General features: G+C 52.8%; 1 protein-coding gene across 6 annotated transcripts in view; it reads left to right on the plus strand.

Annotated features, from left to right (window-relative positions):
• LOC149434014 (uncharacterized) overlaps window positions 1-15,411 on the plus strand; it is a 130,970-nt gene that overhangs the window by 79,606 nt on the left and 35,953 nt on the right. The window lies entirely within an intron of this gene.

Here is a 15,411-nt window from a genome sequence, read left to right on the forward strand (position 1 = left end):
CTCAAACTCCTCCTCTCCAGCTGTTCTCATACTCCTCTCTCCAACTCCACCCCTCCCTGTAACGCCACCCCTCCCTGTAACTCCTCCCCTTCCTGTAACTCTTCCCCTCCAGCTGATCTCATACTCCTTCTAACTCCTCCCTTCCAGTTCTCAGACTCCTCCCATCCAGCTGTTCTCATACTCCTCCCCTCCCTGATAACTCCTCCCCTCCAGCTGTTCTCATACTCCTCCCTCTAACTCCTCCCTTCCAGTTGTTCTCATACTCCTCCCTCCAACTCCTTCCCTCCAGCTGTTCTAACACTCCTCCATTTAACTCCACCCCTCCAGCTAATCTCATACTCCTCCCTCTAACTCCTCCTCTCCAGCGGTTCTCATACTCCTCCCTCTAACTCCTCCCCTCCAGCTGATCTCATACTCCTCCCTCTAACTCCTCCTCTCCAGCTGTTCTCATGCTCCTCCCTCTAACTCCTCCCTTCCAGCTGATCTCATACTCCTCCATCTAACTCCTCCTCTCCAGCTGTTCTCATACTCCTCCCTCTAACTCCTCCTCTCCAGCTGATCTCATACTCCTCCCTCTAACTCCTCCCCTCCAGCTGTTCTGATACTCCTCTTTCTAACTCCTCCCCTCCAGCTGTTCTCATTCTCCTCTCTCTAACTCCACCCTTCCAGGTGTTCTCAGACTCCTCCCTCCAACTCCAACCCCCAGCTGTGCTCACACACCTCCCTCTAACTCCTCCCCTCCAGGTGTTCTCACACACCTCCCTCTAACTCCTCCCCTCCAGCTGTTCTCATACTCCTCCTTATAACTCCTCCCCTCCAGCTGTTCTCAAGCACCTTCCTGTAACTCCTCTCCTCCAGCTGTGGTCTTATAGTCCAGTTGTGTCTCTCCTGTGGTCTTGTGATTGCACTTTCCCAATCTGCACTGTAACTCCCACTAACCTGATCTGTTCTGCATCACTTCTATTGTTCCTGACACTTCGCTGCCTCATCCACCCTTCTCTCCAAATTCTCTCCTGGATTTCCCCAGAATAGTGTATTTTATGAGCTATCAAAATAGGCAGCAGCAGCCTTAAAAATAGCCCCCCCCCTCTCTGATCACATGGTCAATGATGCTGGGTTGTCTCCCAGGGGTGACTACACTGAAAAAAGGACAGGACCCCCCACCCCCCCACCTCTCCCCCACAGTCACACGCTATTATACATTTATATACAGTAGCTCTGACATATACTGAAGCGCTGTACAGAGATCACTGACCCAGTCCCATCGGTCTCTGTACCAGAGGAGCTTACACTCTAATGCCCCTCCCCCACAGTCACATCAGTCTCTGCACCAGAGGAGCTTACACTCCAATGTCCCCTCCCCCACAGTCACATCGGTATCTGTACCAGAGGAGCTGACACTCTAATGCCCCCTCCCCCACAGTCACATCAGTCTCTGTACCAGAGGAGCTTACGCTCTAACGCCCCCTCCCCCACAGTCGCATCAGTCTCTGTACCAGAGGAGCTGACACTCTAATGCCCCCTCCCCCACAGTCACATCAGTCTCTGTACCAGAGGAGCTGACACTCTAATGCCCCCTCCCCCACAGTCACATCAGTCTCTGTACCAGAGGAGCTGACACTCTAATGTCTCCACACTTGGTAACAATACTGGACAGTCATGCTCTGTATGACGCAGATAGTACAATGGACACGTGTTGATACTCTGTGTACACTCTGCCCCCTATAGGTCAGGCAGTAATTATTTCCGGCACTCTGAACCCACCTTCCGCAGTGACCGCCCCCTAGACTGTCTGCTGATCGCTCTGCCTCCCCTCTTTCTGCGCTCTGTTCCTCCGGCTCCCTCTTGTCACCTCCATTAGATTTCATTAGCAGTGCCAAACAGGGGCGGACTGACCATTTGGAAACTCGGGCACTGCCCGAGGGCCCGGGGTCAGTAGGGGGCCCCATGAGATGCCCCTGGTACCTTTTTCATAGGCTTTTTTGAGTTTGGGCAAGGACACAGGGGCCCCATGATCCTATATTGCCAGGGGGCCCCATGAGGTGTCAGTCCGCCCCTGGTGCCAAATCATCTCCTTGTGTATCAGTCCATGTCCTGCAAGTCGCCCCCCCCCCACCATCAGTCTGTTTCAAGAGTCTACTTGGATGCCAGCCGTCAATGTGAATTCACAGTGGTGGTGGTGGTGGGATCACACAGATCTTCTGTTTTTAGGATAGGCAGAAATAGGCGGAGCCTGTCTATCCAAGTGGGCGGTCCTACCATAGAAATACGGTTATTATTATTACGAACGGGAAATCATTTCCATATTCTCCCACATAGACGGCAGAGGGAGCCGCGTGCGGCGGAGACCTCTGCATTTATTACGGTTTTAGGAGGTTTTATTTCATCACAGTAGCTGGTTGGTGATACTTCTTATCACACTAAAGGTGACCATACACTGTACAATCTGATTGGACAATCTCCTTTAGCGCTACCATCAACCATGTCAGGACTGTAGATATTTCTTTTCTTCCTGGGGGAAAGGGGGTCAGCTTTGGGCACCTAGAGGAATAAATAGTACAACCCCCACCCCCTCTGCCTTCCCCAGTGCAGATCTACCACTTAATACCGATTTCCTCCCAGTACAGAACTCTTTCAGTATACATCTCCCTGCAGTGCAGATCTCCCCCCCCAGCCTGACCCCCAGTAAAGCCACCCATTTCAGATCTCTGCCCCCCCCCCCGTGCAGATCCCCCACCAGTACAGCTCTCCTCCAGTACAGACTTCCCCCCACCAGTAAAGCTCCCCCAGTTCAGATATCAGCCCATTAGCAAGGCTCCCTTAGTACAGGTCCACCCCCCTTTCTCCCCATCAGTACACCCCCCATATACAGATCTTCACCCCCCCGCCAGCATAGTTTCCCCCCAGTACAGGTCCATTCCCCCTCCTCCCCCCGACCAGTAAAGCCCCCTATGTACATATATCCGCCCCCATTAGCACAGTTCCTCCCCAGTACAGGTCCATCCCCCCTTCCCCCAACCAGTAGGGCTCCCCTCCAGTACAGACCCCCTCCTGTCATCAGTACAGCTCCCCCTTGTACAGATCTCCAGCCCCCACCAACACAGCTGCCCCCAGTACAGATCCATCCCCCCACCAGTACAGCTCTGCTGTAATACAGACCTCCCCCCACCAGTACAGTTCCTCCTCCAGTATAGATCTCCCTCCACTAGTACCGCTCCCCCACAGTACAGATCCCCTTCCTCCCAGTTTAGCTCTACGCCTTTCAATAAATCCACCAGACCAGTGTTTCAGAGTGAGGGGAAGTCCTACCTCAACTGTGCCATGTGACTCCCCCCCATCCTCACCAGTACAGTTCCCCCCACAAATCACCCCCACACCACCAGTATAGCTCCTGCATAGTACAGACCTCACACCACCAGTATAGCACCTGCATAGTACAGACCTCTCCCCCAGTACAGATCCCCCCTACTAGTAAAGCTCCCCTTCCCCTTTGTTCAGATCTCCCCTTCAATAAATCCACTTACCAGAGTGAGAGGAAGTCCTACCTCAACTGCGTCATGGGCCCCCCATGCCCACCAGTACAGCTCCCCTCAGTACAGACCTCTCCCCAACACAAGTACAACTTCCCCCAGTACAGATCCCCAACCGGTACATCTCTCCCCAGTACACACCTCTCCCCACCACAAGTACAACTTCCCCCAGTACAGATCCCCAACCAGTACATCTCTCCCCAGTACAGACCTCTCCCCACAACAAGTACAACTTTCACCAATACAGATCGCCAACCAGTACAGGTCTCCCCAGTACACACCTCTCCCCACCACAAGTACAACTTCCCCCAGTACAGATCCCCAACCGGTACACCTCTCCCCAGTACAGACTTCTCCCCACCACAAGTACAACTTCCCCCAGTACAGATCCTCAACCGGTACATCTCTCCCCAGTACAGACCTCTCCCCACCACAAGTACAACTTCCCCCAGTACAGATCCCCAACCAGTACATCTCTCCCCAGTACAGACCTCTCCCCACCACGTGTACAACTTCCCCCAGTACAGATCCTCAACCGGTACATCTCTCCCCAGTACAGACCTCTCCCCACCAAAAGTACAACTTCCCCCAATACAGATCCCCAATCAGTACATCTCTCCCCAGAACAGACCTCTCCCCACCACAAGTACAACTTCCCCCAGTACAGATCCCCAACCAGTACATCTCTCCCCAGTACAGACCTCTCCCCACCACAAGTACAACGTCCCCCAATACAGATCCCCAACTAGTACATATCTCCCCAGTACAGACCTTTCCCCACCAAAAGTACAACTTCCCCCAATACAGATCCCCAACCAGTACATCTCTCCCCAGTACAGACCTCTCCCCACCACAAGTACAACTTCCCCCAGTACAGATCCCCAGCCGGTACATCTCTCCCCAGTACAGACCTCTCCCCACCACAAGTACAACTTCCCCCAGTACAGATCCCCAGCCAGTACATCTCTCCCCAGTACAGACCTCTCCCCACAAGTACAACTTTCACCAATACAGATCCCCAACCAGTACAGGTCTCCCCAGTACACACCTCTCCCCACCACAAGTACAACTTCCCCCAGTACAGATCCCCAACCGGTACACCTCTCCCCAGTACAGACTTCTCCCCACCACAAGTACAACTTCCCCCAGTACAGATCCTCAACCGGTAAATCTCTCCCCAGTACAGACCTCTCCCCACCACAAGTACAACTTCCCCCAGTAGAGATCCCCAACCAGTACATCTCTCCCCAGTACAGACCTCTCCCCACCATGTGTACAACTTCCCCCCAGTACAGATCCTCAACCAGTACATCTCTCCCCAGTACAGACCTCTCCCCACCAAAAGTACAACTTCCCCCAATACAGATCCCCAATCAGTACATCTCTCCCCAGAACAGACCTCTCCCCACCACAAGTACAACTTCCCCCAGTACAGATCCCCAACCAGTACATCTCTCCCCAGTACAGACCTCTCCCAACCACAAGTACAACTTCACCCAATACAGATCCCCAACCAGTACATCTCTCCCCAGTACAGACCTCTCCCCACCACAAGTACAACGTCCCCCAATACAGATCCCCAACTAGTACATCTCTCCCCAGTACAGACCTCTCCCCACCAAAAGTACAACTTCCCCCAATACAGATCCTCAACCGGTACATCTCTCCCCAGTACAGACCTCTCCCCACCACAAGTACAACTTCCCCCAGTACAGATCCCCAAGCGGTACAGCTCTCCCCAGTACACACCTCTCCCCACCATAAGTACAACTTCCCCCAGTACAGATCCTCAACCGGTACATCTCTCCCCAGTACAGACCTCTCCCCACCACAAGTACAACTTCCCCCAGTACAGATCCTCAACCGGTACAGCTCTCCCCAGTACAGACCTCTCCCCACCACAAGTACAACTTCCCCCAGTACAGATCCCCAACCGGTACAGCTCTCCCCAGTACACACCTCTCCCCACCACAAGTACAACTTCCACCAATACAGATCCCCAACCTGTACATCTCTCCCCAGTACAGACCTCTCCCCACCACAAGTACAACTTCCCCCAGTACAGATCCCCAACCTGTACATCTCTCCCCAGTACAGACCTCTCCCCACCACAAGTACAACTTCCCCCAGTACAGATCCCCAACCGGTACATCTCTCCCCAGTACAGACCTCTCCCCACCACAAGTACAACTTCCCCCAGTACAGATCCCCAACCGGTACATCTCTCCCCAGTACAGACCTCTCCCCACCACAAGTACAACTTCCCCCAGTACAGATCCCCAACCAGTACATCTCTCCCCAGTACAGACCTCTCCCCACCACAAGTACAACTTCCCCCAGTACAGATCCCCAACCGGTACATCTCTCCCCAGTACAGACCTCTCCCCACCACAAGTACAACTTCCCCAAGTACAGATCCTCAACGGGTACATCTCTCCCCAGTACAGACCTCTCCCCACCACAAGTACAACTTCCCCCAGTACAGATCCCCAACCGGTACATCTCTCCCCAGTACAGACCTCTCCCCACCACAAGTACAACTTCCCCCAGTACAGATCCCCAACCGGTACATCTCTCCCCAGTACAGACCTCTCCCCACCACAAGTACAACTTCCCCCAGTACAGATCCCCAACCACTACATCTCTCCCCAGTACAGACCTCTCCCCACCACATGTACAACTTCCCCCAGTACAGATCCCCAACCGCTACATCTCTCCCCAGTTCAGACCTCTCCCCACCACATGTACAACTTCCCCCAGTACAGATCCCCAACCGGTACATCTCTCCCCAGTACAGACCTCTCCCCATCACAAGTACAACTTCCCCCAGTACAGATCCTCAACCGGTACATCTCTCCCCAGTACAGACTTCTCCCCACCACAAGTACAACTTCCCCCAGTACAGATCCGCAACCGGTACAGCTCTCCCCAGTACACACCTCTCCCCACCACAAGTACAACTTCCACCAATACAGATCCCCAACCGGTACAACTCTCCCCAGTACAGACCTCTCCCCACCACAAGTACAACTTCCCCCAGTACAGATCCCCAACCGGTACATCTCTCCCCAGTACAGACCTCTCCCCACCACAAGTACAACTTCCCCCAGTACAGATCCCCAACCGGTACAGCTCTCCCCAGTACAGACCTCTCCCCACCACAAGTACAACTTCCCCCAGTACAGATCCCCAACCGGTACATCTCTCCCCAGTACAGACCTCTCCCCACCACAAGTACAACTTCCCCCAGTACAGATCTCCAACCGGTACATCTCTCCACAGTACAGACCTCTCCCCACCACATGTACAACTTCCCCCAGTACAGATCCTCAACCAGTACATCTCTCCCCAGTACAGACCTCTCCCCACAAGTACAACTTCCCCCAATACAGATCCCCAACCGGTACATCTCTCCCCAGTACAGACCTCTCCCCACCACAAGTACAAGTACAACTTCTCCCAATACAGATCCCCAACCAGTACATCTCTCCCCAGTACAGACCTCTCCCCACCACAAGTACAACTTCACCCAGTACAGATCCTCAACCGGTACATCTCTCCCCAGTACAGACCTCTCCCCACCATAAGTACAACTTCCCCCAATACAGATCCCCAACTAGTACATCTCCTATCCAACTAGTACATCCCCAGATCCCCAACTAGTACAGATCCCCAACTAGTACATCTCAGATCCCCAACTAGTACCACAAGTACAACTTCCCCCAGTACAGATCCTCAACCAGTACATCTCTCCCCAGTACAGACCTCTCCCCACCACAAGTACAACTACCACCAATACAGATCCCCAACCAGTACATCTCTCCCCAGTACAGACCTCTCCCCACCACAAGTACAACTTCCCCCAGTACAGATCCCTAACCGGTACAGCTCTCCCCAGTACACACCTCTCCCCACCACAAGTACAACTTCCCCCAGTACAGATCCCCAACCGGTACATCTCTCCCCAGTACAGACCTCTCCCCACCACATGTACAACTTCCCCCAGTACAGATCCCCAACCGGTACATCTCTCCCCAGTACAGACCTCTCCCCACCACAAGTACAACTTCCCCCAGTACAGATCCCCAACCAGTACATCTCTCCCCAGTACAGACCTCTCCCCACCACAAGTACAACTTCCCCCAGTACAGATCCCCAACCAGTACATCTCTCCCCAGTACAGACCTCTCCCCACCACAAGTACAACTTCCCCCAGTACAGATCCCCAACCAGTACATCTCTCCCCAGTACAGACCTCTCCCCACCACAAGTACAACTTCCCCCAGTACAGATCCCCAACCAGTACATCTCTCCCCAGTACAGACCTCTCCCCACCACAAGTACAACTTCCCCCAGTACAGATCCCAACCAGTACATCTCTCCCCAGTACAGACCTCTCCCCACCACAAGTACAACTTCCACCAATACAGATCCCCAACCAGTACAGCTCTCCCCAGTACAGACCTCTCCCCACCACAAGTACAACTTCCCCCAGTACAGATCCCCAACCAGTACATCTCTCCCCAGTACAGACCTCTCCCCACCACAAGTACAACTTCCACCAATACAGATCCCCAACCAGTACATCTCTCCCCAGTACAGACCTCTCCCCACCACCAGTACAACTTCCACCAATACAGATCCCCAACCAGTACATCTCTCCCGAGTACAGACCTCTCCCTACCACAAGTACAACTTCCCCCAGTACAGATCCCCAACCGGTACATCTATCCCCAGTACAGACCTCTCCCCACCACAAGTACAACTTTCCCCAACCAGTACATCTCTCCCCAGTACAGACCTCTCCCCACCACAAGTACAACTTCCCCCAGCACAGATCCCCAACCAGTACATCTCTCCCCAGTACAGACCTCTCCCCACCACAAGTACAACTTCCCCCAGTACAGATCTCCAACCGGTACATCTCTCCACAGTACAGACCTCTCCCCACCACATGTACAACTTCCCCCAGTACAGATCCTCAACCAGTACATCTCTCCCCAGTACAGACCTCTCCCCACAAGTACAACTTCCCCCAATACAGATCCCCAACCGGTACATCTCTCCCCAGTACAGACCTCTCCCCACCACAAGTACAAGTACAACTTCCCCCAATACAGATCCCCAACCAGTACATCTCTCCCCAGTACAGACCTCTCCCCACCACAAGTACAACTTCCCCCAGTACAGATCCCCAACCGGTACATCTCTCCCCAGTACAGACCTCTCCCCACCATAAGTACAACTTCCCCCAATACAGATCCCCAACTAGTACATCTCCTATCCAACTAGTACATCCCCAGATCCCCAACTAGTACAGATCCCCAACTAGTACATCTCAGATCCCCAACTAGTACCACAAGTACAACTTCCCCCAGTACAGATCCTCAACCAGTACATCTCTCCCCAGTACAGACCTCTCCCCACCACAAGTACAACTACCACCAATACAGATCCCCAACCAGTACATCTCTCCCCAGTACAGACCTCTCCCCACCACAAGTACAACTTCCCCCAGTACAGATCCCTAACCGGTACAGCTCTCCCCAGTACACACCTCTCCCCACCACAAGTACAACTTCCACCAATACAGATCCCCAACCGGTACAACTCTCCCCAGTACAGACCTCTCCCCACCACAAGTACAACTTCCCCCAGTACAGATCCCCAACCGGTACATCTCTCCCCAGTACAGACCTCTCCCCACCACAAGTACAACTTCCCCCAGTACAGATCCCCAACCGGTACATCTCTCCCCAGTACAGACCTCTCCCCACCACATGTACAACTTCCCCCAGTACAGATCCCCAACCGGTACATCTCTCCCCAGTACAGACCTCTCCCCACCACAAGTACAACTTCCCCCAGTACAGATCCCCAACCAGTACATCTCTCCCCAGTACAGACCTCTCCCCACCACAAGTACAACTTCCCCCAGTACAGATCCCCAACCAGTACATCTCTCCCCAGTACAGACCTCTCCCCACCACAAGTACAACTTCCCCCAGTACAGATCCCCAACCAGTACATCTCTCCCCAGTACAGACCTCTCCCCACCACAAGTACAACTTCCCCCAGTACAGATCCCCAACCAGTACATCTCTCCCCAGTACAGACCTCTCCCCACCACAAGTACAACTTCCCCCAGTACAGATCCCAACCAGTACATCTCTCCCCAGTACAGACCTCTCCCCACCACAAGTACAACTTCCACCAATACAGATCCCCAACCAGTACAGCTCTCCCCAGTACAGACCTCTCCCCACCACAAGTACAACTTCCCTCAGTACAGATCCCCAACCAGTACATCTCTCCCCAGTACAGACCTCTCCCCACCACAAGTACAACTTCCACCAATACAGATCCCCAACCAGTACATCTCTCCCCAGTACAGACCTCTCCCCACCACCAGTACAACTTCCACCAATACAGATCCCCAACCAGTACATCTCTCCCGAGTACAGACCTCTCCCTACCACAAGTACAACTTCCCCAATACAGATCCCCAACCGGTACATCTATCCCCAGTACAGACCTCTCCCCACCACAAGTACAACTTTCCCCAACCAGTACATCTCTCCCCAGTACAGACCTCTCCCCACCACAAGTACAACTTCCCCCAGCACAGATCCCCAACCAGTACATCTCTCCCCAGTACAGACCTCTCCCCACCACAAGTACAACTTCCCCCAGTACAGATCCCCAACCGGTACATCTCTCCCCAGTACAGACCTCTCCCCACCACAAGTACAACTTCACCCAGTACAGATCCTCAACCAGTACATCTCTCCCCAGTACAGACCTCTCCCCACCACATATACAACTTCCCCAAATACAGATCCCCAACCGATACATCTCTCCCCAGTACAGACCTCTCCCCACCACGTGTACAACTTCCCCCAGTACAGATCCTCAACCAGTACATCTCTCCCCAGTACAGACCTCTCCCCACCACAAGTACAACTTCCACCAATACAAATCCCCAACCAGTACAGCTCTCCCCAGTACAGACCTCTCCCCACCACAAGTACAACTTCCCCCAGTACAGATCCCCAACCGTTACATGTCTCTCCAGTACAGACCTCTCCCCACCACAATACAACTTCCCCCAGTACAGATCCCCAACCGGTACATCTCTCCCCAGTACAGACCTCTCCCCACCACAAGTACAACTTCCCCCAGTACAGATCCCCAAGCAGTATAGATCCTGTGAGGGGGAGTCCTCCCCAGGCTATGCCATGTGACTGGAGCAGAGGAGAACCTCCCTCCCACCCTCTGAACTGCCACTTCTTGTCTCTGAGTTCTGACAGGCAGCAAGAGTGGCAGCTGCAATGTCAGAGGTAGCTGAGACCGCACAGATGCTCAGACGAGGTTTGGACCCCCTACCCCCCCCCCCTTCCCCCTGATCTACACCCAATGTAATGTACATAGGGCCTGCCTAATTGGATACATATTTTTGTCCTCTTATTATTTGGTTATGGTTTATCCAAAGGAGATTGTACAGATATTGTACAATCAGATTGTATAGTGTATGCCCATATATAGGCTGACCATACACCATTCATTGTGATTGTCTGTATATGCAGGAACGCATGCTTGTTATACTCACTGTGGAACCTAAGGGGTTAATCCTCTGCATTGTGTAAAAAAGCTGTTTGATCCTGTCTTTTCTGATCCTCCCCTTCTCCCATTGTCTCCTAAATATCTCCTGATAGAACAGAGGCTTGGGGGCAAGCTGCACATGCTCAGTTTGGTGTGTATTGTCTAGACAGAGGCCAGGGGTTCTGCATCCTAGAGCAGAATGAAAACTCCTCCTACAAGCTTAAACCAGTGCTCTGCTGGACACTGATAGAAGTCACAAGACCGCTCTATACTGCTGATGAGAAAAGGGTTTTAGCAGTTTTTACTAAAATAATTGCATTTCCATGTTCTATGTACAGTGGGAGACTGGATATAGTGAATGCAGGGTCCGGGGAGAGCGGATATAGTGAATGCGGGGTCCGGGGAGAGCGGATATAGTGAATGCGGGGTCTGGGAGAGCGGATATAGTGAATGCGGGGTCCGGGGAGAGCGGATATAGTGAATGCGGGGTCCGGGGAGAGCGGATATAGTGAATGCGGGGTCTGGGGAGAGCGGATATAGTGAATGCGGGGTCCGGGGAGAGCAGGTATAGTGAATGCGGGGTCCGGAGAGACGGCTATAGTGAATGCGTGGTCCGGGGAGAGCGGACATAGTGAATGCGGGGTCCCGGGGAGAGCGGATATAGTGAATGCGGGGTCCGGGGAGAACGGATATAGTGAATGCGGGGTCCGGGGAGAGCGGACCTAGTGAATGCGGGGTCCGGGGAGAGCGGATATAGTGAATGCGGGGTCCGGGGAGAGCGGATATAGTGAATGCGGGGTCCGGGGAGAGCGGATATAGTGAATGCGGGGTCCGGGGAGAGCGGATATAGTGAATGCGGGGTCCGGGGAGAGCGGATATAGTGAATGCGGGGTCCGGGGAGACCGGATATAGTGAATGCGGGGTCCAGGGAGAGCGGATATAGTGAATGCGGGGTCCAGATAGACCGGATATAGTGAATGCGGAGTCAGGGGAGACTGGATATAGTGAATGCGGGGTCCGGGGAGAGCGGATATAGTGAATGCGGGGTCCGGGGGAGAGCAAATATAGTGAATGTGGGTCCAGATAGACCGGATATAGTGAATGCGGAGTCAGAGGAGACCGTATATAGTGAATGCGGGGTCTGGGGAGAGCGGATATAGTGAATGCGGGGTCCGGGGAGAGCAAATATAGTGAATGTGGGGTCCAGATAGACCGGATATAGTGAATGCGGAGTCAGAGGAGACCGTATATAGTGAATGCATGGACCGGGGAGAGCGGATATAGTGAATGCATGGACCGGGGAGAGCGGATATAGTGAATGCAGGGTCCGGGGAGAGCGGATATAGTGAATGCAGGGTCCGGGGAGAGCGGATATAGTGAATGCGAGGTCCGGGGAGACCAGATATAGTGAATGCGGGGTCCAGATAGGACTGGATATAGTGAATGCGGAGTCAGGGAGACCGGATATAGTGAATGTGGGGTCCGGGAGAGCAAATATAGTGAATGCGGGTCCAGATAGACCGGATATAGTGAATGCGGAGTCAGAGGAGACCGTATATAGTGAATGCATGGACAGGGGAGAGCGGATATAGTGAAGCATGGACCGGGGAGAGCGGATATAGTGAATGCAGGGTCCGGGGAGAGCGGATATAGTGAATGCAGGGTCCGGGGAGACCAGATATAGTGAATGCGGGGTCCGGGGAGACCAGATATAGTGAATGCCGGGTCCGGGGAGACCAGATATAGTGAATGCGGGGTCCGGGGAGACCAGATATAGTGAATGCGGGGTCTGGGTTTAGTAACACTTTAAGACCTGCTTGTACAATTATAATAAAAGCAGAGGTCTCAGCAAACTGCCATTAAAATCAGCAGGATATACATGACACCACCTGGCTAAGGTGACACCGCTCGGTCAGGGTGCCTCTGCTAGTGCGGTCCTATTCTAATATATAGAAATTATGGGGAGTATGGCTTGGCAGGTTTCCCCTGACTCCTCCCACACTGGGAATGGTGGGCAGACTTGCCTCAGGTTGAAGCAGATAACGGCATACATTGTTGATCTATTGTCGATACAATTTGCAACAAAGTAACAACCGCTTGGAATTGTTCCTCGGCCTCATTTCTTTAGGCATAGATTGGAGTAGGACCGCATTAGCAGAGGCACCCTGACCCAGGCGGTGTCATGTACGTCCTGATAGGACCAGGATGACCGGAGGCGGAGTGTCTCCCAAACTCCTCATACTGACCTGGGATAGAAAACGTTTGTCTTGACGCTGAAGAGGTTAAATGTAACAAAGTAGAAATAGTGGGAGGTTGGACGGTGCGCGGTGTGCGGATGGCGATGATGATCCGTAGAATCGTCCCTTTTATTCCGGGTCTCTGTGATCTTTCTGCTCTTCAAAGGCTCAGAGCATGTCCCGCGGGCCCTCTGAGGGTCTTCTTAGGGCCCATTGTCCTCTTTATGTGAGGAATGAACTGTTCATAGAAAACGTCTGATTACACAACAGGAAACGCAGCCCATTACGCACCCGGCCCCCGCCGCTTGGTGGACAAATGATATCGTGCGCACGGTGCGGACCTGAATGAAGCGCGGGACGTGTGGAGCTCCTAATAGGAGATTCCGTGACAAAGGATAATAATCGGGGGCTCCGCCGGGACAATGGCCGCCATGAATGACCCAAACGGACAAAGAAAAGTGTATAGGAAGTCTTGTCACTGTGCTGGGTACAGGCAACGGGCCTCATATACAGCATAGGGACCGGGAGGGATGATGGTCCTGATCATTACATCTAATGGGGACCGGGAGGGATGAGGGTCCAGATCATTACATCTAATAGGGATCGGGAGGTATGAGGGTCCACATCATTACATCTAATAGGGATCGGGAGGGATGATGGTCCTGATCATTGCATCTAATAGGGATCGGGAGGGATGAGGGTCCTGATCATTACATCTAATAGGGATCGGGAGGGATGAGGGTCCAGATCATTACATCTAATAGGGATCGGGAGGGATGAGGGTCCAGATCATTACATCTAATGGGGATCGGGAGGGATGAGGGTCCTGATCATTACATCTAATAGGGACCGGGAGGTATGAGGGTCCTGATCATTACATCTAATAGGGATCGGGAGGGATGAGGGTCCTGATCATTACATCTGATACGGACCGGGAGGTATGAGGGTCCAGATCATTACATCTCATAGGGACCGGAAGGGATGAGGGTCCTGATCATTACATCTCATAGGGATCGGGAGGGATGAGGGTCCTGATCATTACATCTAATAGGGATCGAGAGGGATGAGGGTCCAGATCATTACATCTAATAGGGACCAGGAGGTATGAGGGTCCTGATCATTACATCTAATAGGGACCGGGAGGTATGAGGGTCCAGATCATTACATCTCATAGGGACCGGGAGGTATGAGGGTCCAGATCATTACATCTCATAGGGACCAGGAGGTATGAGGGTCCTGATCATTACATCTAATAGGGATCGGGAGGGATGAGGGTCCTGATCATTACATCTCATAGGGATCGAGAGGGATGAGGGTCCTGATCATTACATCTAGTAGGGATCGGGAGGGATGAGGGTCCTGATCATTACATCTCATAGGGATCGGGAGGGATGAGGGTCCTGATCATTACATCTAATAGGGATCAGAGGGATGAGGGTCCTGATCATTACATCTCATAGGGATCGAGAGGGATGAGGGTCCTGATCATTACATCTAATAGGGATCGGGAGGGATGAGGGTCCTGATCATTACATCTAATAGGGATCGGGAGGGATGAGGGTCCTGATCATTACATCTCATAGGGATCAAGAGGGATGAGGGTCCTGATCATTACATCTAATAGGGACCGGGAGGTATGAGGGTCCAGATCATTACATCTCATAGGGACCAGGAGGTATGAGGGTCCTGATCATTACATGTAATAGGGATCGGGAGGTATGAGGGTCCTGATCATTACATCTCATAGGGACCGGGAGGGATAAGGGTCCTGATCATTACATCTAATAGGGACCGGGAGGTATGAGGGTCCAGATCATTACATCTCATAGGGATCGGGAGGGATGAGGGTCCTGATCATTACATCTAATAGGGACCGGGAGGGATGAGGGTCCTGATCATTACATCTAATAGGGATCGGAAGGGATGAGGGTCCTGATCATTACATCTCATAGGGATCGGGAGGTATGAGGGTCCTGATCATCACATCTAATAGGGATCGGGAGGTATGAGGGTCCTGATCATCACATCTAATAGGGATCGGG

The sequence above is a fragment of the Staurois parvus genome, unplaced genomic scaffold (genome assembly GCF_062004578.1).
Source record: "Staurois parvus isolate SC_StPar_1 unplaced genomic scaffold, SC_StPar_1.0 ptg001859l, whole genome shotgun sequence".
Lineage (NCBI taxonomy): Eukaryota > Metazoa > Chordata > Amphibia > Anura > Ranidae > Staurois > Staurois parvus.